Genomic DNA, 21,265 nt, shown 5'->3' with positions numbered 1-21,265 from the left:
TGCAGTAATTCGCATTTTGAGATATCTTAAAGCCACCAGGGAGAGGTCTCTAATATCAGGATCGAGGTCACACTTATACTCGGGGATATACAGATGTAGTTGGGCCGGATCACCTTTTGATCAAAGATCTACAACAGAGTATTGTATCTTTGTTGGTGGTAATTTGGTGTCTTAGAAAAGTAAGAAACAAACTGTGGTTGCTAGGTTGAGTGTACAAACTGTGGTTGCCAAGTTGAGTGTTGAGTCGGAGTATAGGGCTATGGCGCACGCTACATGTGAACTTGTTTGGCTGAAAAGCATGTTGAAAGAACTGGGTTTTCCACATTCTTAGTCTATGGAGTTGAAAAGTGATAATCGAGCTACTATTCATATTGCCTCTAACCCTATCTTCCATGAGCGGACAAAACACATTGAAGCTAATTGCCACTTTATTCGAGAGAAACTTGTATAGAAGCTCATTACGACAACTCATGTGAAGTCTGAGTTTCCATTTGTTGATTTGTTCAATAAAGCCTTGGGAGGTGCTTGTGTGAAATTCATTTGTAACACGCTGGGAGCATATGATATATATGCTCCAGCTTAAGGGGGAGTGTTAATGGCTATTTAGTCTTTTAGCATTATTATTACCTAATTACTCAACAATTCCAAAAATCCTAGATTCATGAGAATATGTATTGGTTTGTACAATAATCCATGCCCATGTGCCAGAATTTTCCCAAAGTCCCCAGGCTAAGCCACTCCGCACGTTTTCACATGTCTCAAATCATGGACATATGTGCTAATCTACAAGACTATGGAAACATAAAGAAACGTTAGGCGGAAAATCTCATGCTTGTAAATTGAAAAGTAATAAAAAAAATTAAATCAAGATAATTTATAAATATAAGAGTTAAGGATGAGGGTTTAGACTTCAACAAAAGCCTACAACACACCACTCTCTGTTGCCATGGGATGAGAAGTAGACCTGCACTTTTGGCCATGGGAGTAGGCGGTGCATTGTGAATGACACAACCTTATTAAGCATCTACCATGGGAGGGAGAAGGAGAGAGCAAACTCCAAGAGATTGTGAAATCATGAAATAAAAATCTAAGTTCCCTTCGGTTTTTTTTTTTTTTAATTTTTTTTTAAAATTTTATGTACTTGTTTTTTGTTTTTTTTTTCTTTAAAAAAAATTAGGTCTATTTGACCTAGGTCAAACCTCGATTTGGGCCAGTTCATCCCAGTTCTTGCCAGGTTGGCCAGTTTTGTGCCAGGTCACTTCATTTTTGATTTCCATCATTCAATTGGATCGGAGAGGTGGTCAATCCTAGTTGAACCTGGTTGGACCAGCCAATATGGTCCAGGTTTTAAAACCATGGACTCATCTTCACTCCCACCCGATGAAAAGAAGTTGGTGAAAGCACCAAGGCGACCATAACCATAAAGGAGTCATTAGTTTCATAAGGAACAAAATAGAATTTGGTAGGTGGAAGAGCTTAAAATGGCATCGGCTTATACCCCTTCTTGTTCATAAAGGAGATATATGAATTTCATAAGCATCATGCTTAATCTTCCTATCTAAAACAATAGACATCCCCAAAGAATGTGGCAAATTTTGAGAGGAAAAATATCACCGACTATATTCTCCATACTCAAACCTATTATGAAGGTAAGCAAGCAAAGAACATGGACCATCAAGTAAATATTTTACATCCAAGCAATCTTGTATAGACTAGAATGAGGTTCAACCTTCAAAGCTCAAAGTCAACTTCCTCATAGTTTCTTTAGAAACTACACTTGTACAACTACCAAGACCAATAACCAAAATACAAAGTTGCTTGTGACAAATAACCCAAGTTTGAAAAATGATGACCTAATCTTCACTTCCTTCCACTTGGAAGAGGGAATAGGTGGAAATACTGGACAATAACCCAAATCGCCATCTTCATCTATGTCACCTAGGACTTGTATCGTAGGTTCAATTTTTTAGATGACATCATAATCATCTTCTTTTTTGTACTTATCATGATTTTGTTAGGACATTGTGCAGCTAGATGCCTGTTAATGCTTGATATATGTTGGCCCAAAACTTAAAAGCTTAAGCTTTTAAGTAAAGTGATAATCTAACATGGTATTAGAGCTGGTACCAAGAGGTTTTGGGTTCAAGTCTTGTTGCCCGTGTCTATTGTGTGGTTTTAAAAAAATTATTGTATTCCTTGTAATGGGTGTTTATCTACCATGTGCTTATCCCTCCACGTGTTGTCAGGATACACGTGCAAGGGAGTGTTAAAGCTTGATACACATTGTTGGCCCACAACCTAAAAGTTTAAGATTTTAGGTATAGTGGTAATCTAACAACGCCCAAATCCCTGACACATAAAACAGTTGATTGTTGGCAGGTCCTAAGAAGTTAGAAGTTCTTTCAGATTGCTGAAGTCATCCAAAAGATTCTGATTTCCTTTACATAACCACACAACTAACTTCTCTTGCCCAATTCCACCACTAGTCTTCTCAAACCAATGGGTTGATGTAACCCAAAGAGGATTACACTATTCCTTCTCTAAGTGACAAACTGCACCTCTACCTGTACAAGATGACAAGCAGCAATCCTTGAAGCAATAGCTGGGTTCAACCTTTTCCCGTATAAAGCAACCATAATATCCTCCTTCCACTTTCTACTATGCAATTGGCCACTATCTTGTCTTCCTTTTTCAGATCAAAAAGTTGTACAAAAGAACATGCTGCTGGTAGTTGGGATATACAAATTGTTCATGTGCAGCTCACTTCATCTCATCCCAATCATCAAATTCATTAGGTGAACCATCATCATTAAAATCGTTCCAATTTAATTCCACTATGCAAATGATCATTTTGTTTTTCATGAGTAGGTCCTTTCTTTCACCTGTCTAATCAAGAATTAAAACATTTATTACTGTCTGCAAACAAATATTAATTGCTTATTTTACTAAACTTAAATTTCATGATTTTTGCAGGGCCCAGACCCTTAACACATGCTCGGGATTGATCACGAGACATGTGAAGGATCTCTTGATCAATTCCGAGTTCTAGGACGTTGCAAAGAGCTTTGGATTGGTGGGCTCAAGCTGGGGCGGTCTAATCCTCTTAGCCCTTCCAATGATAGCTCAAGTGTCACCCACAACACGTGGCACTCCTTATTGTTTTCTTACTAACTACGTGTATTTAATCATCGAATGACTCCAACTACCTTTCTCCAATTGGTTGAAACCTTACATATAACCTTGATCCTCTCTCAATGGATAATAGCTCCAATCCTAATTAGCACCATAAATACCAACCTTCTCACCCCATTTAGGGAGATCTTTTAGCCCTCATTTCTCACCAAATGCTTTCTCTAACCTAGAGCTTCTCTATCTAAATCCATTGTATCATCCCTACAGAATCATCATGCCACTGGACACTTGAGCGCCTAAGCATAGTGTTAGCTTTACCGTGATCCCAAGAGAGGGGGGTGAATTGGTACTTTTAAAATTTATGCCCTATATGAGTATCCTAACAGCAGTATATTCACAACCCTATGATCAATCTAGTGCAAGTAAAGTAAATCAATTATAATCTGTACCAGAAATTAAATAATGCATTTTAACTAACTACGCATGCGCCAGAAAGTAGTAAAGGAAAGTGACACGCAGAAATGTTATTGAGGTTTGGCCAATTGCCTACGTCCCCGCCTTGACTAACAAGCACAAGGATTATCACTATAATTGCTCACTTAAACGGGTGGAGCAGCACCTAAACAAACTAGATCAATTAGCACAGGATTGACCTCAACCTTTACAACCAATCCTTATCGGACTGGATTACCACCCCCTCAGGCCACGCCTGGAAACACTCAGTATGTTCACAATAATGAAATTGGTACAGTGACTATGCTTTCATATAAAGCAGATGTGTACCCAATCTAAGCAATCACATACTCAATGTGGTCTTAGATGTCTACTCTCAAATAGTTATATGAGCGATGTAATCAGTGCGTGAGAGTGCAAACAATATGATCTTTGTATCACAAAATATATTCAATCACAATGCATAGACTAAGATATTAGCAACACTTCAAATATCTCAACGAGTAGATTTTCTCAACATATAAAGCTCAAGAGATATATAGATTTGGCTGGCAAAAAAGGTTTAATCTTTGTGTTCAACAAATAATATTACTCAAGGAATATTGCAACAAAGATCTTCACCACATAAACAAATATCTCTTCAAAGATTTCTCAAGATGAAACACACTAGATATTTGAAAATGATTCGAAAAGATTTTTGCAACCAAAATCAAATAAGAACTTCTCAAGATATTGCAATAACAATGCAATACTCAGAAACTCAAGTGAAGTCTTCTTAGGAAAGACTTATTAATAAAGTCCCCTAAGAACACTTGAGGTTTTGCTCTCAAATAAAATAGTATCAAAGAAGCACAAACTTGAAAGAGCAAACCTATAGAACAACAACACTCAATTCGAACTTACAAATGGATTTTTGGCAATATGGCAAGGTAAGTATGAGTGTAGGATGTTTTGAAGTAAGAGTGAATGATTTTGAAATTCAGAGAAAAATCACTATTTGAGTTTGCCAAACATTCCAAATGAAGGGATATATATAGACTTTCCCTTGATTATAACCGTCCAAGACACATAAGGAATTATTATAAAAGTTTTAATATATTTTAAGCAAATTAACCCCGTTTAAAAATATTAACCGCGGTAAAATATTTGGGGCAACCCGAGAGCACAGGTCGACCGAAGGAAGTTCGGTTGACCAAGTTGTGCACAGTTCGGTTGACTGGGCATCATTTGAACTATAAGTTCGGTCAACCGGACATGAAGGTTCCAGGGCGATTTTTCTATTTAGCACGGTTCGGTCAACCAGGGACCTTTTGAACTAACAAGTTTGATCGACCAAATCGTTGAGTTCTCACACGTGGGAACTCGGTCGACCAGGGCGTTGTTATGCATTTTGGGCTCGGTTGACCAGATGGTTAATTTGTTGACTCCTAGGTAGTTCGGCCAATCGGGTGAAAATGAACTGAGCAAGTTCGGCCGACCAGGCTATGGTCAAAGTGTTAATCCGGTCCCGGTTCAGTCGACCGAGAGGAATTGTACTAGAGAGTACGATCGACCAAATGTGCCTATTTAGTGCATTTTGGTCCTGTTTAAGCATGCAATCACCCTATTCAAATGACCATACATATATATGCATAAGTGAGTGTCCTAGGGTCATTTCTAGGTCCTTTTTAGTTTGAACTTACTTATCAAATCGTGCAGGTGATGCATATGGTTATTACAATCAAAGCCCTATTTTAGTATTACAGACTCTTGAAGAATAATGAAATTAAATACAGTATAAATGGGGTCTTCAACTTCAATTCCTTATGCCATCATATTAATCTGCCAATCATTATACCTGCACATAACCTCAAACACCCATCAAATACAACAGGTATTTGTCATTATCAAAACCGGGCGTGACCTATAAGGTCAACACATAGCCTAGTTCTCCTTTCTTGGCAACCTCTATTTCATCCCATTACTTTATGCAACACTACCTCCCATCCAAATCCAAGAACGCACATTTACATCATCCAATTCAAAAGTTTAGGGACCAATAGAAGTCATGCGGTCAACTACTTCCATGATAGGTAGGAAAATGTATTGTCCTCTTTCCCAATGCAGCAAATTTAATTGTCAACCCATTTAAAGATTTAGTAATAGTCTCCATAGCATTTTCCATATGCTGTCCTTGTGTTAGGTTATGGGCCAACAATATATATCAAGTTTTAACACTCCCCTGCATGTGCAGCCCAATTGCACGTGGAGAGATAACAGTCATTACATGGAATAAGATAATTTCTTGAAATCAGAATGAATAATTTCAGTATTTCTTGAATAATTTTTGTACAACCACAACTCCTTATATATAATACAACCGCATATTAACAAGGAAAGTGTTACCTAAAATAAATGCATAAAATATGCCCAATAAATCCCTATAAAATCTCTCGTATTATTGACCCTTTATTCCCGGAATTTCTAATAATCTTCGGGATTTCTACACTCCCCCTATAGTTGGATCATAAATGTTGATCATATCCAACTTGTATATGAAATCATCAAAACTTTGTCGAGGTAGTCCTTTGGTGAAAATGTCAACGGTTTGTTCTTTGGTAGGAATATAAGTCATACAAATAATTCCTTCTTCAACCTTTTCCTTAATAAAGTGTCTGTCCACTTCTACACGTTTGGTTCTGTCATGCTAGACTAGATTGAGAGAGATGTTAATGGCTGCTTTGTTATCACAGTAGAGTTTGATAGGGAACGTTACCGCGACATGTAACTCCTCCAAGAGTTTCCGTAACTACAATCCTTCACATATCCCTTGCACCACTGCTCTAAACTCTGCTTCAACACTACCTCTGACCACAACGTTCTGTTTTTTGCTTCTCCAAATCACCAAGTTTCCTTATACAATAGTGCAGTACCTGGTAGTGGATCTTCTATCTTCTGCTGATCCTGCCCAATCGGCATCTGTAAAGACTTCTATTTCTTTGCTTTCACATTTTTTGAAGAATAGTCCTTTGCCCGGAGATCCCTTGAGATATCTAAGAATCCTATACACTGCTTCTAGATGACTTTCCCTCGGCGAATGCATGTGTTGACTCACCACACTCACTGCAAATGCGATGTCAGGTCTAGCGTGTGATAAGTAAATTAGTTTGCCAACTAATCTCTGATACCTTCCTCGTTCAACAAGTTTTCCAATGTCTTCCCTTCTTTTTCCTGCTTCAATGGGGGTATCGCGTGGTTTGCACCCAAGCATGCCGGTTTCAGTTAGGAGGTCTAGGACATACTTCCTTTGAGAAACACTGATTCCCTTCTTTAATCTAACAACTTCCATCCCCAAAAAATACCGCATTTGTCCCAAATCTTTTTCCTCAAACTCAGTGGCCAAGACTTTCTTCAACTTGTCAATCTCTGCTATGTTATCTCTAGTTATGATGAAGACTTTCTTCAACTTGTCCATCTCTGCTATGTTATCTCCAGTTATGATGATGTCATCGACATATACAATAAGAATTGTATTCTTCCCATCTTCAGACTGTTGGAAGAACATAGTATGGTCAAATTGTCCTTGTCGATATCTTTGGACCCTAATCACCTTTGCAAATCTATCGAACCAGGCTCTTGGAGACTGTTTGAGTCCATATAGGGACTTTTTGAGTTTTCATACTCTGTTTTCTTCACCCCTTTTACAAAATCCTGGTGGTATCGTCATGAAGACTTCCTCTAATTTGTCATTCAAAAAAACATTCTTGATGTCAAGTTGCTAGAGTGGCCAATCCAGGTTGGCTGCCAAGGCTAGGAGAACTTGGACGGTATTTAGTTTTGCCACGGGGTGCAAAAGTCTCTGTGTAGTCAATGTCATAGGTTTGAGTAAACCCTTTTGCAACAAGGCGGGCTTTGTACCGTTACACTGTCCCATCAGCTTTGTATTTCACAATACACCCATTTGCAACCCACTAGTTTCTTTCCTCTCGGTAGATTCATCACATCCCACGTTCTATTTTTTTCCAAGGCCCGCATTTCCTCCATAACTGCCTCTCTCCATTTAGGGATCTCAAGGGCTTCCAGAATATTCTTTGGAATTTGTAAATTATCAAAATTAGAGGTAAAAACACGATACCTTGTAGACAAAGTATTGTAAGACATGAATTTGGAAATGGAATGGAGAGTACATGACCGAGTTTGTTTTCTAAGAGCAATGGGTAAATTGAGATCATCCTGTGCAGGTTTATCAAAGGAGGACTCAAGATTACTTGAAGACATTACCTGATCAGGAGTGGATGAAGACTCATGGTTGCTTGGATCCATCACCGGTTCCGACTCTTTTGGTGCCTTAAGTATGAAATTCCGTGTCCTTTAATTTTGGCTTTCTTGAGTAGACAAGTATCTCCTTGTTATATTGTTTTCATACATCTCCCCCTGAATTCAAGTTTTCTTCAGTATTTGGCAGGTTAGAAGCATTTTTCAAGACAGGCTCAGTGTTTGGGACAAGTTTAGTTGCAGTAATAAAGGTATTGAAATCCAAAACTTGAGCTTCTTTACTACCCAAAGTCTCCCCCTAAAGCAAGGGATTTTGGAAGTAAGGAGTAGTTTCAAAGAAAGTAACATCGAGACTAACGAATACCCTTTTTGTTGCGGGATCATAACATTTTTACCCTTTTTGGGTAGGAGAATAGCCAAGAAAGACACACTTGAGGGCACGTGGATCCAATTTATGTCGATGATGTATATGGACAAAAGCAGTACAACCAAACACTTTAAGAGAGAGATTTGAGCTGAGATGGGAGTTTGGAAAAAATGCCTAGAATTTTTGAAGAGGTGAAGCAAAAGAGAGAACCCGACTAGGCATTCTATTAATGAGATATGTAGCTGTGAGAATTGCATCCCTCCAAAACATTTTTGGCATATTGGTAGTAAACAGCAATGCACGAGCTACTTCAAGGATATGTTTGTTTTTTTGTTCGGCAACACCATTTTGTCGGGGTGTGTCGACACAGGAACTTTGATGTATTATTCCATGTTCTTGTAAATAATTCTAGAATACGATTAAAATATTCAGTGCCATTATCTGTACACATAATTTGAATTTTTGTGTGAAATTGTGTTTGAATCATGGAATGAAAATTGATAAATACATACCGCACTTCAGTTTTGTCTTTCGACAAATATAGCCAACAAATACGAGTGTGATCATCAATGAAAGTAACAAACCATTTTGTGTGGGTACAATTGAGAGTGTTAGATGGGCCCCATACAGCACTGTGAATCATAGTAAACGGTGAGGTTGGTTTGTATTTGGACTTTGGGAAAGAAGTACGGTGGTGTTTTGCAATTTCACAAATCTCACATTGAAAATCAAATGATGTTTTATTCCAACAAATGGAAGGAAATAACTGTCTCAAATACTGGAAATTGGGATGACCCATTCTAAAATGTCATAACAAAATATTACTATCCTTAGGAATAGATGTAGAATCACAGCTAGCAATTTGACATTGTTCACTCACAATAGCTTCCTCAAAGTAGTAGAGTCCCTCATACTCCTTAGCACTGCCAATCGTCTTCCCCAATGATAGGTCTTGAAAAACACAATGAGAGGATTGAAATTTAGCAGAACAATTGAAATTTTTAGTTAACTGGCTAATGGATAGTAAGTTGCAGGATAAATTAGGAACATGAAGAACGGACTCTAGTGTGATGGAGTTAGAGAGTCGGATATTCCCTTTGCCTGCGACAGACGAGAGTGATCCATCTGCAATTTTAACTTTCAAATTTCCAGCACTGGGTGAATATGATGAGAAAATATGATAGGCATCGGTCATGTGGTCAGAGGCACCAGAATCAATAATCCAAGGAGTTTTGAATCTAGAATTTATACTCAAGTCTTGTAGAAAATTACCTCTTTGGGCTAAAGAACCTGAAGAACTATTTGTGGAAGACTGACCCAAAGTCTGAAAGGTAGAGAACATTTTGTAGAGTTGTTCCAACTTCTCAAAGTTAAATGCACCACTTGAATTGGAATTATTACTGCTTTTCTCCCCTTGAGGTCTTTCAGCTTGATTGTCAACCGTGGCTTGGTAGCCACGATTTTTGTTGCCTTGTCGTGGCTTCCAGTTAGCTGGTTTCCGGTGTATCTCCCAACACATCTCCTTAGTGTGGGCAATTTTTTAACAGTGTTCACACCAGGGGCGTCCCTTCTGTTGTCTTGAACTAGACCCTAGAAGAGTCCCTTGAGATACCAAGGCAGACATTTCTAGTCGAGTATGGTTAGTAAAGACTGTCTCCTTTAGCATCACCTTACGCCTACTTTCTTCTCATCTCACTTCTGAGAAAACTTCGCGTGCTGATGGTAAAGGATGACGACCCAGAATTCTTCCACGAACATCATCAAGGGCCCAATTTAAACCAACGAAAAACTCAAACACCTATTCATTTTCGAGGCGTTTTTTTATATCTAACACTATCTCTTGAGCATTCCCACTCTTCTTTGAAACTCAAATCGAGTTCCTGCCAAAGAACAGTCATCTCCATATAATAATCCGTAACATCCCTTTCTCCCTGTTTCATCTGCCACAGTCTCGTCTTAAGCTCGAAGATTTGGGACGAGTTCTCAGCGTCGGAGTAGGTCTCATAGACAGCATCCCAAACTTCCTTTGCCAATGGCAAGAAGAGATAGGTCCTCCCGATCAACGACTTCATGGAGTTTACCAGCCACGTCGTGACCATGGAGTCCTCCAATTCTCCGTGTCTCCCTGGTAAGAAATCCCAACTTTCCCTTGCCATCGATCACAAGTTTGATTTATTTTGTCCATTCTCGGTAGTTTTTTCCATTCATCTTCTCCACCGTGAGCTGGAAAGACAAGTTGTTGAGTCCTGTTGAGCCCATGGTGGAGATGGCTTTGTTCTCCCCCTCGTGAGATTCAGATGTCATCAAACCTCTGCTTTGGCCGGAGGTTTCCGCCATTGATAGCTAGGTTTAATCTTCTAGCTCTAATACCATGAAATAAGAATGAATAATTTCTATATTTCTTGAATAATTTTTGTACAACCACAACTCTCTATATATAATACAACCGCATATTAACAAGGAAAGAATTGCCTAAAATAAATGCATAAAATCTGCCCAATAAGTCCCTATACAATCTCTCGTATTATTGACCCTTAATTCTCAGAATTTCTAATAATCTTCGGGATTTCTACATTTCTAACAAACAAACAAATAAATGCAGACAACAACACTAGAACCTAGGTCCTCCAGGCAACCAAGGCTTTGATACCATGTTAAATTCCTATTTTACCTAAAAGCTTAAGTTGTTAGGTTGTAGGCTAACAATGTATATCAAGCTTTAGCATTATCCTACCAATCAACAGCTCACTTTTGCAATCAGCTCAACATTAGTCGCCACTTTGTTAATCTTTTATTTCTTATTTGTTATTTTTTATAAGAGGGAGGGAAAAAGAAGTTGAGTGTTTAAGGAATGGGCTTTGGCTAAGTGGCTATGGATGGATAAGGGTGGATTTAAAAAAAAAAAAGACTGGGCCGAATGAAATATAATGAATTGGGCCAATTTTGTTTATGGGCTAGATTTGAATATGTAGAAGGACAAATGGGGGGCTGAGTTGCATTTTTTTTAGGCTCATTCAATTGGGAAAAAAATAAAAAAAGAGTATAAAATAATGAAGGGCTGGGCAGTTTTTGTGAAAGAAGAAGATAGTGGAGACGAAAGAGAAAGACGGAGAACCTAGCTGTATTTTCAATGATCATGACAATGTACCAGGGTGTAAGGAGTGCGTGGCATTTTCCTGTAAATTCTAGCTGATGAGATGACAAATAAAAGGATGGGGAGCCCAATGGTGCTGGTGATGTGTCCAGAAAATTCCCTGCCAGGATGAGCAACCAAGCGGAGCAGCGGTGTTGGAGCTTCAGTCAACACAAGACAGCTTGGGTCATAAGATGGTGATGAAATTCTGGTGAGAGGTCAATTGGCAGTCTCTAATGCCAGTGGTAGTGGTGGTGTATGTTGTGGAGATCCCAAAGGGTTAGAATGGAAAAAGAAAGGGTATGGTTTTAAATTTTCTGATTTTTTTTTTTCCCTGGAATTGGAGACTGGGCTAAACTAAACTGGGTATGTCTTTTATCCTGTCCCATGTCAAGATTAGGACACCAAATGGATAGGATCCCGATGACCAGAATACCATTTAATGGCTCAAATCTCCAGTTGCATGGACCGTCATTTTTATAACTCGCATTGATTAATAAGAGTGCAAATATCTTACACAAACTATGATTACCTAGTCAATCACAAAATCTCTACAACTGCTCTGCAAAGCAAGAAACAGAGCACGAACTCATTGCTTAAAATCACCAAGAACAACCACTTCCATCCCCAAATTCCGCAATGATGATGATGATGTGGCGGTAAAGTATTACAGACACCACAAGGCATCACTGCTGCTAGAGATAGAGGTGGTGGATACGAGGAAGCCCATACTGCAGGTCACCAATGGGACCACCAAAGACCACAAGGGTGGCAGGAAATCAGGCGGTGGGGTGGAGGGAAGAGCAGCGATATATAGCTATAAGCACATGGATGGGGTGGATCTCATATTTGAGGAATTTGAACAATATTTTGGGCTTTGAATCTCATACAAGTGTTTAATTCCAGAGGAGAGCTGGAGGATCAAAGGATCAGAACTTCTCTGCTGGAGGATCAAAGGATCAGAACTTCTCTATCTCAGATAATAGGGGGACAGAGAAGACAAGCGCATAGTTGGGGGTGTGCTGGAGAGGATGAAGGGGTGGGGTACTGGGGCATGTACATGGAGGATGATGGGGGGATCCTCGTCCAGATTGTTTTAGTTGAGGCTGGCTGGTGGTGGCAGACGAGCCAACCCTATCCCATATAAATGATGAACTGAGTGCCTCCTTCTTGGTCAATCCTATCCTAATGTTATGTTACACCAAACATATGCTAAGGGGTTAACCTCACCTAGCCTAGCCTAGCATAGCTACGGAATCAAAAGCACTCTATAGACCTACTATATATAGGCTGAGAATGCTTGAAGAATAAAAAACTCAATTTAAGAAACCTAAATAAACTAAGGGTCTATTTGGTGTCGTCGTTGTTTTCTATTGAAGACACGGATCATAAAAAGGCGTTTGTTAATGTTTTTAGTCTATTTCTAATGCTGATTTTCAATTGTTTTGTAAAAAACTGGAAATTAGATTTTATGGTTTTTGCCAAAAATTTTAATATTCAGAAATAGTTTTTTTAGATTAAATCATTCATTTTATACATTTTTAAATTCAAATTAAAATAAAATGATCATGCAACAACAACAACAACAATAAACATAAATTTTGAAAATGTGAATTTAAATATAATTAAAATAAAAGCCTACATAAATTTCAAAAAGTAATAATATAGTTAATCAAAAAATATTTTTACTATTTTTTAATTGTCATGTCCAATAAAATATTTATTATAAAGTAAATTATGAAAGTATAATAATGAAGCAAAATAATTATAATAATTTTTATTTTTATTATAGTCTTTTCTTTAATGTAAATTTTTTGTAATTTTATTATTTTAATATATTTTTATAATATTATTTGATTTAAAGATAAAAATGAGCATTTTTTAATTAAGTTTTTAATTTATATTAGTTTTATAAATGTTAACTAAACAGGTTGCAAATTTTTGATTTTTAGTGTGTCTATTTTTTGTTTTCGTTTCTATAATTTTTGACAATGATATCAAATAGCCTCTAAAATACTAGTTCCTAAAATAATACTGTAGAATCTTGCTTTCTAAATAATAATAATATCCTAGAACCCTTGAAGATGTGACATAATAAAATGACCTATACAAAACAAATGAAAATACAATTAAAATTAGGAAAGTGCAATAGATCTTGCTTGCATGTTACATCATTCTCCTCCAATTAGAAAGAATCAACCTCAAATTCCAAATTTTTGAAGGACGAAGAACCCAGATTGTGACCATGCTTGAGGGAGGCAATTTTAATATGCTGGCTTCAAAATGAAATAAGATTTAAGATTGCTTGAGTGAACAGCCCATGGAGGTATAACTAACAAATTTATGTGGGATGATTAGATCAACTGTTTGGGATCAGGCTTCAATTTTGAGACATCCATATTTCCTGCAGTGGTTCTTCAATCTCAATAGGAGCATCCTCAACTACCTCTTCTTTTTGGACTACCTCCTTCTGAATGGGCTGAAAGGAAGTCATATCTTCAGTTCACAATGATTAGGATCAAAAAATGAGATAAGGGCGCGAAGCATAGAATCAATCTTGTGCATCCTAGCATCAATCTTGTCCAATGTGGAGGTAAAAGTAACTGCAATTTTTTATGCTGGTTCAATTTGGTCTGGTCTGGTCTGGTCTGGTCTGGCCTGATCTGGCTGAACCGGTTCGATTCTGACTGGTTGGACCCATTCTGGATGAACCAGTTGGATACTTATACTCATCTGACTGAAATTAAGGTTGGCTTCTTCAGTGGTCAATTGAGAAAGGGCTGTAGCTGTGTCTCTGCTCTGGTGGCAGCAACACAGGCACTGCCGCTTCAATGCATCCAGGTCAACTACGACGACAGAGTGACGGCTGGCAATGGTGAGTGGGTCAAGATCAAGATCAAGATCATCACTGGCAGACAATGGAGACCAAGGAGTTGTGACAAAATGCAAGGACCTTTGATCCAGATTTGGCAGTTGCAGCGTGGATGAATGGCACCAGTACCTCACAAACTAAGGAATGGTGTTAATCAAAGGCAACGAAGAACATAGGTTGCTTCAAGGCTTCAATCGTCCTGCAGCAAGTGGTTCAGCTTAATGTGGGTGGGATCATCTGGCTTATGGCTGGGATCTTACTGACCTACTGGCTCTAGCTGAGCTGCAATCTACAAAGTTCTCTAGGAAAATACGATAAATCCACTATTCCACTCACCTACCAGTGAGAACAAGTGACTCAGGGGTAGCTCTGTCAGCTGATGTGCCCCATCCCTGTAGGACACTGCATGACCATTCTTACAAAATTGAGAAGAGTTTCCTCCCTCCCAAGACAAATTGGAGCTACATGAGATGCTCCCAAAAGCCTCGAGCAGCCCTGCATCGCACATTGCATATAAAGGTAAATTCTTTACTTGAACAGAGCTGATATGCTCGTCAACAGATGTGTAATCCCTCGTTTATTTTAGATGACCATGATGAAAATTGTCCTGGATGAAAAGATCAATTCCCCGCTCTGAAGGTTGCCATTGGAAACCAGGTAAATCAGATATGATCTAGAGGTAGCTCGTTGGTGAAAAGGACAAGATCACAAGAACAAGTGCCTAGAAACTCCAAAAATGGAGCAGAGCCATCAGGATTCAGGACAGCTCATTGCAAATGGGCTGGAGGCAGCTCAGAGGGAGAAGGAGGCAGTCCAAAAAGGCAAGAGGAAGTTAGCCAAACTTTTGGGGAAGCTTCCAAGGCCTCCATACAGTCCTTGAAGCCTTGGTCAACTACACCTTCAGGACTTACAAGGCTGCTCTCCCAGAGTACGCAGCTCAGGCACTGAAAAAAATTTCTCAAATAGGATGTCAAGGTGTTTACTCGACAGGTTATGGTAAAAAATTTGATGAGAAGGGAGGAGATGGAGGCGACCATGAGGAGGAAGATTCTAAGACAGCTGAGGACTCCTCAAGGCTCGAAGATTCTTCAACGACGAGGTGGAAAACCAAGTTCCCAACATGTTCTTTAGCCAAACCCACATCTAGGGTGGGCCATGGCCCGATACTCTGACTCAACACTCAATTGGGCCACCAGAGTTTGTTTCTTGCTTTTCTAGAATACAAAGTTCTATCTTCTTGCAAAAGGTGACCTATTGCAATCTACGCTTTTATATAGCCAAACAGAAGTGTGACCCTGAATATAAAAGACCTCTCCTAGGTGCACATGTATCTCAAGATACGAATGATTGCATACCATTGACTGGATCTACGAGAATCAAGAAACTAGCTCAGAACACTTGTTGGGAAAGATATTTGGTCAAGTGACTGACATAGTTCAACTTTTCAACAAAGTCTCCAATACTATCTAGGGTCAACCAACAAATTATCCACATGCACTAACTTGCTGTTAGGATCTGTGGTGTATCAACAAGTTTTAGTCCCATGCTTGGTCTCATCTAAAAGGTCTAAAATATATGTCCTTTGTAGCTAAATAGTCCAGTACGAATCTAGATACTTCTATGCCCAAGAAGTGTTCCAATGCCCCTAAATCTTTGGTTTGAATTTCAGAATGTAGAAAATTCTTTAGCGTTGGATACCTTGATCATCATCGCCAATAATCACAATATCATCCACATACATGGTGAGCATAATCCTATTAGAAATACAAAGTGATCTACAGCACATTGTTGAACTCCAAACACAAGTACTAAGGCATATCGACAAACCATACTTTGAGAGACTGCTTTAAGCCATACAAGGATTTCTTGAGTCAACACACTAATTTTGACTCCCCGAGCAACAAACACATGTGATCATTCCATATAGACCTCCTAAGGATCACCATATAAGGAGCTACTCTTCACATTTGATTGATGCAAAGGCCAATGATAGGTGGTGGCTAAGAAGATGATCAAAATAGAACATGAAATCGTAAGCTCCCATGCCGTGGGAGGAGCCCATGGCTTTGATCGTGTGCCTATTGAAGAATGAGCTAGTGACTTAAATTAAGGCAAGTTTGGCGATGGGAGAAAATGTGTAAGAGTAATCCAAACTATAAACGGGTATATCCTTTAGCAACAAGTCATGCCTTCCAATGAGCCACATAACCATATGGATTGATTTTCATGATATACACCCAACAACAACCAACCAAAGACTTGTCAGGAAGAAAAGGAACCACTTCCCAAGTATCATTATTGTATAATTCATGCATCTCTTCAACAATTGCATTCCTCGACCAATCCACCCAAAATGGGATACGGCTTCAGAAACAAATTTAGAAAGAGCAATAGAAGATGGAGTACTTTTTGTAATATGAGCATGACAAGAAATCATAACAAATGAAATTGGAGATTAGATGCTGAGTATAGGTGCATTTACCTTTCCAAATTAACATCTTCATCTTGGGAAATGGGATCACCAAAGGAGGAAACCAAAGATGTAGTAGTAGAAGTTGAAGGAGGCTCTCTCCCCCTTAGTTGTTGTCACGCATACACCTACAAATTAGGATGATTGGGGTGATGAGATATACTCAAGCAAGACAAAGATGAAGTGGAAAATTAGGCAAAGTCAAAAAGCCAGTATGTGGAAGGCCAGGTAGGGGAAGGGACTCATTAAGGTCAGAAGGGCTCAAGGAATTAGAATAGTAGGGTGTACACATAAAGAATGTAACATAGAAACAAATAAATTATGCAAAGTAGGACTATAATCTTTTTCAGTTAACAAGTATCCAAAAAAAAAAAAACATTTTATAGCATGAAGATCCAATTTATCCACTCCTAATTGATCAACAAAGGACACACACCTATATATATGAGGTAAAGTGAATAAAGGGGCATTTAGGAAGAGAAGGGAGTAGAGAATTTTACCACCAAGAGCACAGGATTGCATTGTGTTGATAAAAAAGCATGCAATCAACATGACATCACTCCAAAACATATTAGGGATATTTATCTGATTTAGTAAGGTACAAGTGACTTCAAGGATATGTTTATTTTTCCTCTCAGCAACTCCATTTTATTGTGGTGTGGGCACAAGATGACTTATGAATCATACAAGACTTAATGATATAGATAGTAAATTGGGTACTAAAGTAATCCTTTGCATTATCTTTACAATATTTGAACAGGAAAATCAAACTGAGCATTTATTTCAAAACAAAAGGCACAAAAAATATGAAATACCTCAAATTCTCAAAATGATCCTTCTTTAAATAAAGTCAAGTCATCCATTAAAAGTCATCAACAAAAGTTACAAAATATCAAAAACCCAACTTAGACACAACCAAACTAGGACAGTAGGACCCCAAACATTAGAATGGACTAACATAAACGAGATTAATGCCCATTTATTGACTCAAGAAGCAAATGAACACGATGATGCTTTCCTAACTAACAAGTCTCACAATCAAGACTAGACATAGAACTCAATTACAAACTAGTTCTTTTAACTTGTCTAATCAAAGATGACAAGTTCAATCCATGTCGGCAAGGGGTTTGGGGTGGTGTAGTAGCAGCATCAATGCTGAAAATAAAAGGATATAGAGACTCAAAGTAGTACACTAGCCTCACATCCTTTGCTAATCATCTTCCTTGTCTTCAAATCCTCAATGACAATAAAATGAGGAAATAATTTTATTGAACAATTAATGAATTTTTAATCTTGCTAACATAAGATTAAAGGGAAACTCAGGAATATAAAAACAAAAGAAAGAGGATAGAAGAAATGGGATTTACTCTCCCTATTGGCTTATTCCCTTTGTAGTTGGCCCATCAACAAGGGTGACACGAAGTATGATTTTGAAAATCCTACAGCAGAAAAGATATTGGCCATACCTGTCATAGTTAGTCACAGTTGAATCTATAACTCAAGTACTAGTGGGAAAAATACTTGATGACAGGCAAGCTGTAAGGTTACTGATGCAATGGGAAAAGAAGCTTGGTGAGATGCTTGATAGTGCTAGAACTTTAAATACTCTAACATTCAGACATTGATACAGACATACAGTATGCTGCTCCCCATTTGTTACACACGAAAGATTGGACTGTATGGGGGGCTGTATTATCAATGCCTGGCGATTTACTATGAAGATCCCCACACCTCTTCATCTGCAATGAGTGCACTTGCAAGGAAAGCCTCTACCATACCCGTCCCTTCAACCACGACCACTTGAACCACCCCTAAAATTCTGTGACTACTTGGTGGAGTACCAAAATCACCTTGTTTCAACCTCAAAGCTAAAGGTTGAAACTCCACGACCAAGGGGATGAGGAATGTGTGCGGGAGAAACGATGAAGGATGCGAGAATAAACATCAGCGAACTTTGCACTACCAAGGATTTAGGACCTGACAGCCTCGAATTCAGGTTCAAACACCTGAAGGACCTTCATCTGCTCCCATTACTTTTGCATCTCATGGACATCGACAATTATGAGTTGCAGATATTCATGGATGTACTTCATCTTCACAAAGAACTATATGACATTCATGTCTCCCTAAAAGTACTAATACATGTAATATTAGTAGAATAAAAGATCTTGAAATAACCCCAAATATCCTCGTACACATCCAAATGCATGCACATTCATGCAATACATGGTTCCATAACACGAAGACAATTGACACATCTTCCCGAATCCATAGATCCGTCCTTTTGTTATCACTAGGTCCAGATTGAAACAAGTTCTCAAAATTTGCCTAAGCTTTTCAAATAGATCTTTGAGAGCCTTAGACCATTGCACATAATTCTTTGCACTCAACTTCTTGGCTGTTATCTGCAGTGGTGATGAACGGGACATACTTCTCAGATTCATGGACTCCATCCCAACAGTCACAAATAAGACAAACAAGAAATAAGGTCAAAGACCAAAACAACAGCTAATAAATTGAACAACTGAAACTCCTACAAACAAGGTGAACAACTGAAACAACCACGAACGAATCACAAACACACTAGCATAACACTGCCACTGCCCCAAGAAAATTGATATACATACTCAAATGGTACCAAACAAACTATTAACAAAAAGTTTGGATCATTGAACACTGAGACATGACCCACAACTTGATGTTATGGATTATGGAGTATAAAGGGATTCAAGGCATTCAACAAGAAATCAGAGCAAAAACAGTGCTTAACGAAGTCTCACATGCCAGTGTGTAGTGTTGGAGCCGTCACCTTTGGCCGGCATATGCGGGTGTGTGGCTAGCCCTCTGGCTGTAAAATTTAAGGTGGTTAGTTGGCTCTGCAAAATATAAAGGGGACTCTTGAGGTTCTGAAATTGCACTGAAGTCCACGAATTTTCCAAGTACCACAGGCAACTTCTGGAGTTGTTTCTGGTCTACAATGATGCAGACGATCCTCCTATAATTTGCACAATATTATGACGTTTAGGGTTTGGCGGTGGCTATGGCACTTAGGGTTTAGGTTGGATCATGCTCTAATACGATGTTGAAGTATTGTGTAAATTGGAAGCCCAATCACAATGATAGGTCTCTCACTCTATTCATAAAATATGCCAAATACATAACACTTACCGTAATACCATTACTAACTCGTGCTTAATAACACAGCAATAATGCTAAATTACTAAAGATAACCAGTAACAAAGAATAAAGCTATTCATGGAAGAGAACAATTCCTTGTCCAAATGTTTGAGACATTTTAAACATCAACTTATGCAACAAAACTAATATCTAGTGAAGCTGTGAATTCCAAAGCCTCCTGCACATGCTACAAAAGTCACCGCATGACATATAAGTAATCACAGATGCAGGATGTATAAAAAAAATAAAAACAATAAACAACTATGTAAAAATCACTTCATGCTATATTGCAACCCATTATCTTCAGGTATTTCAAGCAAACATAAAGCATATATTGGCCTGGCTTGGCCTAATCAATTTATAGACCTACAATAAACTACTTCAAAAACATAGAGATTGACAAACTAATAGCCAAGGAGGCCAATATACAATATAATTAAAATAAAATAAATAGTACAAGAAAATGTATGCTATCACAGGCAGAATATAATTACAAGGACTCGTAAAGAAACATTGGATGTGTACGGCAAGTGATATGTGCTAGAAAAAGTAAAGGAGACGGATCATAATATTTAATGGAGATGCATTAAATGTAATCAGCAGCGTAATTAAGTTGCAATTGCAATGGGTGGGAAGGAAAAAGGTACAGGGAAGGAAAAGAAGTGTCCTTTCCTACCTCTTGTTTAGTTGAAGGAAGAGAAAATGGAAAGAAGAGAAGTCGTCATCGCTCAATTTGAGCGGCTATTGCCACTAGTCTCTTTTCATCAGTTTCCTTTCTAGTTCTACTTTGGGAGGGATTGATTTTGAGAGGGAAAAGAAAATTCCTTTTACTTTCAATTTCCTAAATCGTTTTGGATCAAGATTCTATTTGGGGAAAAGAAATGAAAGAGACATTTATTTTTCCTTATTTTCTTTCTCTATTAAATGCTATAAAAAATAAAAGTTTCTTTCTAATATAACTAAAAATTAAAAAAATTAAATATTCAAAATGTGTAAAATCAAAATTTGGTATTTTTATAAAACACAAGTTGGACAATGAAAATATAAAGGGCGTCTCGACATCATTTTTGGTTACTTCTTTTGTTTTGTAGTAGTAGAAGTAACAGATTGCAACATCCTACTTATTTAGATTGCAAGTTTTCAGTTCCTGTTCTCGATCTTAAGCCATTTTTGCAAAAATAAAATAACTAAATATTTTTTCATTTTTAAGTACTTTATAGTCAGAAATCACTTTAATGGATTAAGTCTTTCACTTCAAACTTAATCTTTTATAAAATTTAAGTAAAAGATCATGCAAACTTAAACATACAATTAAAAATGAGTTCTAGAATATAATAACTAAGCAAATTAACTATAGTTTTAATTTTTTATGATAATATTTTTTATTTGTATTTTTGGTATTTTTAT

General features: G+C 37.9%; 1 protein-coding gene across 4 annotated transcripts in view; it reads right to left on the bottom strand.

Moving 5' to 3' along the window:
- LOC131144145 (zinc finger protein 5) overlaps positions 1–21,265 on the bottom strand; it is a 37,968-nt gene that overhangs the window by 15,960 nt on the left and 743 nt on the right. Inside the window, exons 1-2 of one of the 4 annotated variants that reach the window (XM_058092572.1) lie at positions 20,535–20,783; positions 16,694–16,809 (exon numbers count right to left, since the gene is read on the bottom strand). The exons of 2 other annotated variants lie outside the window; for them this stretch is intronic. The gene's annotated coding sequence lies outside the window, so the exon portion shown is untranslated. Of the gene's footprint in view, positions 1–16,693; positions 16,810–20,534; positions 20,784–21,265 lie in introns of those variants that run through there. One more of the 4 variants, XM_058092570.1, reaches the window with a different exon arrangement.

The sequence above is a fragment of the Malania oleifera genome, chromosome 12 (assembly GCF_029873635.1).
Source record: "Malania oleifera isolate guangnan ecotype guangnan chromosome 12, ASM2987363v1, whole genome shotgun sequence".
Lineage (NCBI taxonomy): Eukaryota > Viridiplantae > Streptophyta > Magnoliopsida > Santalales > Ximeniaceae > Malania > Malania oleifera.
The sequence above is the reverse complement of the archived record's forward strand: the minus strand, read 5'-3'. Positions and strand labels throughout refer to the sequence as shown.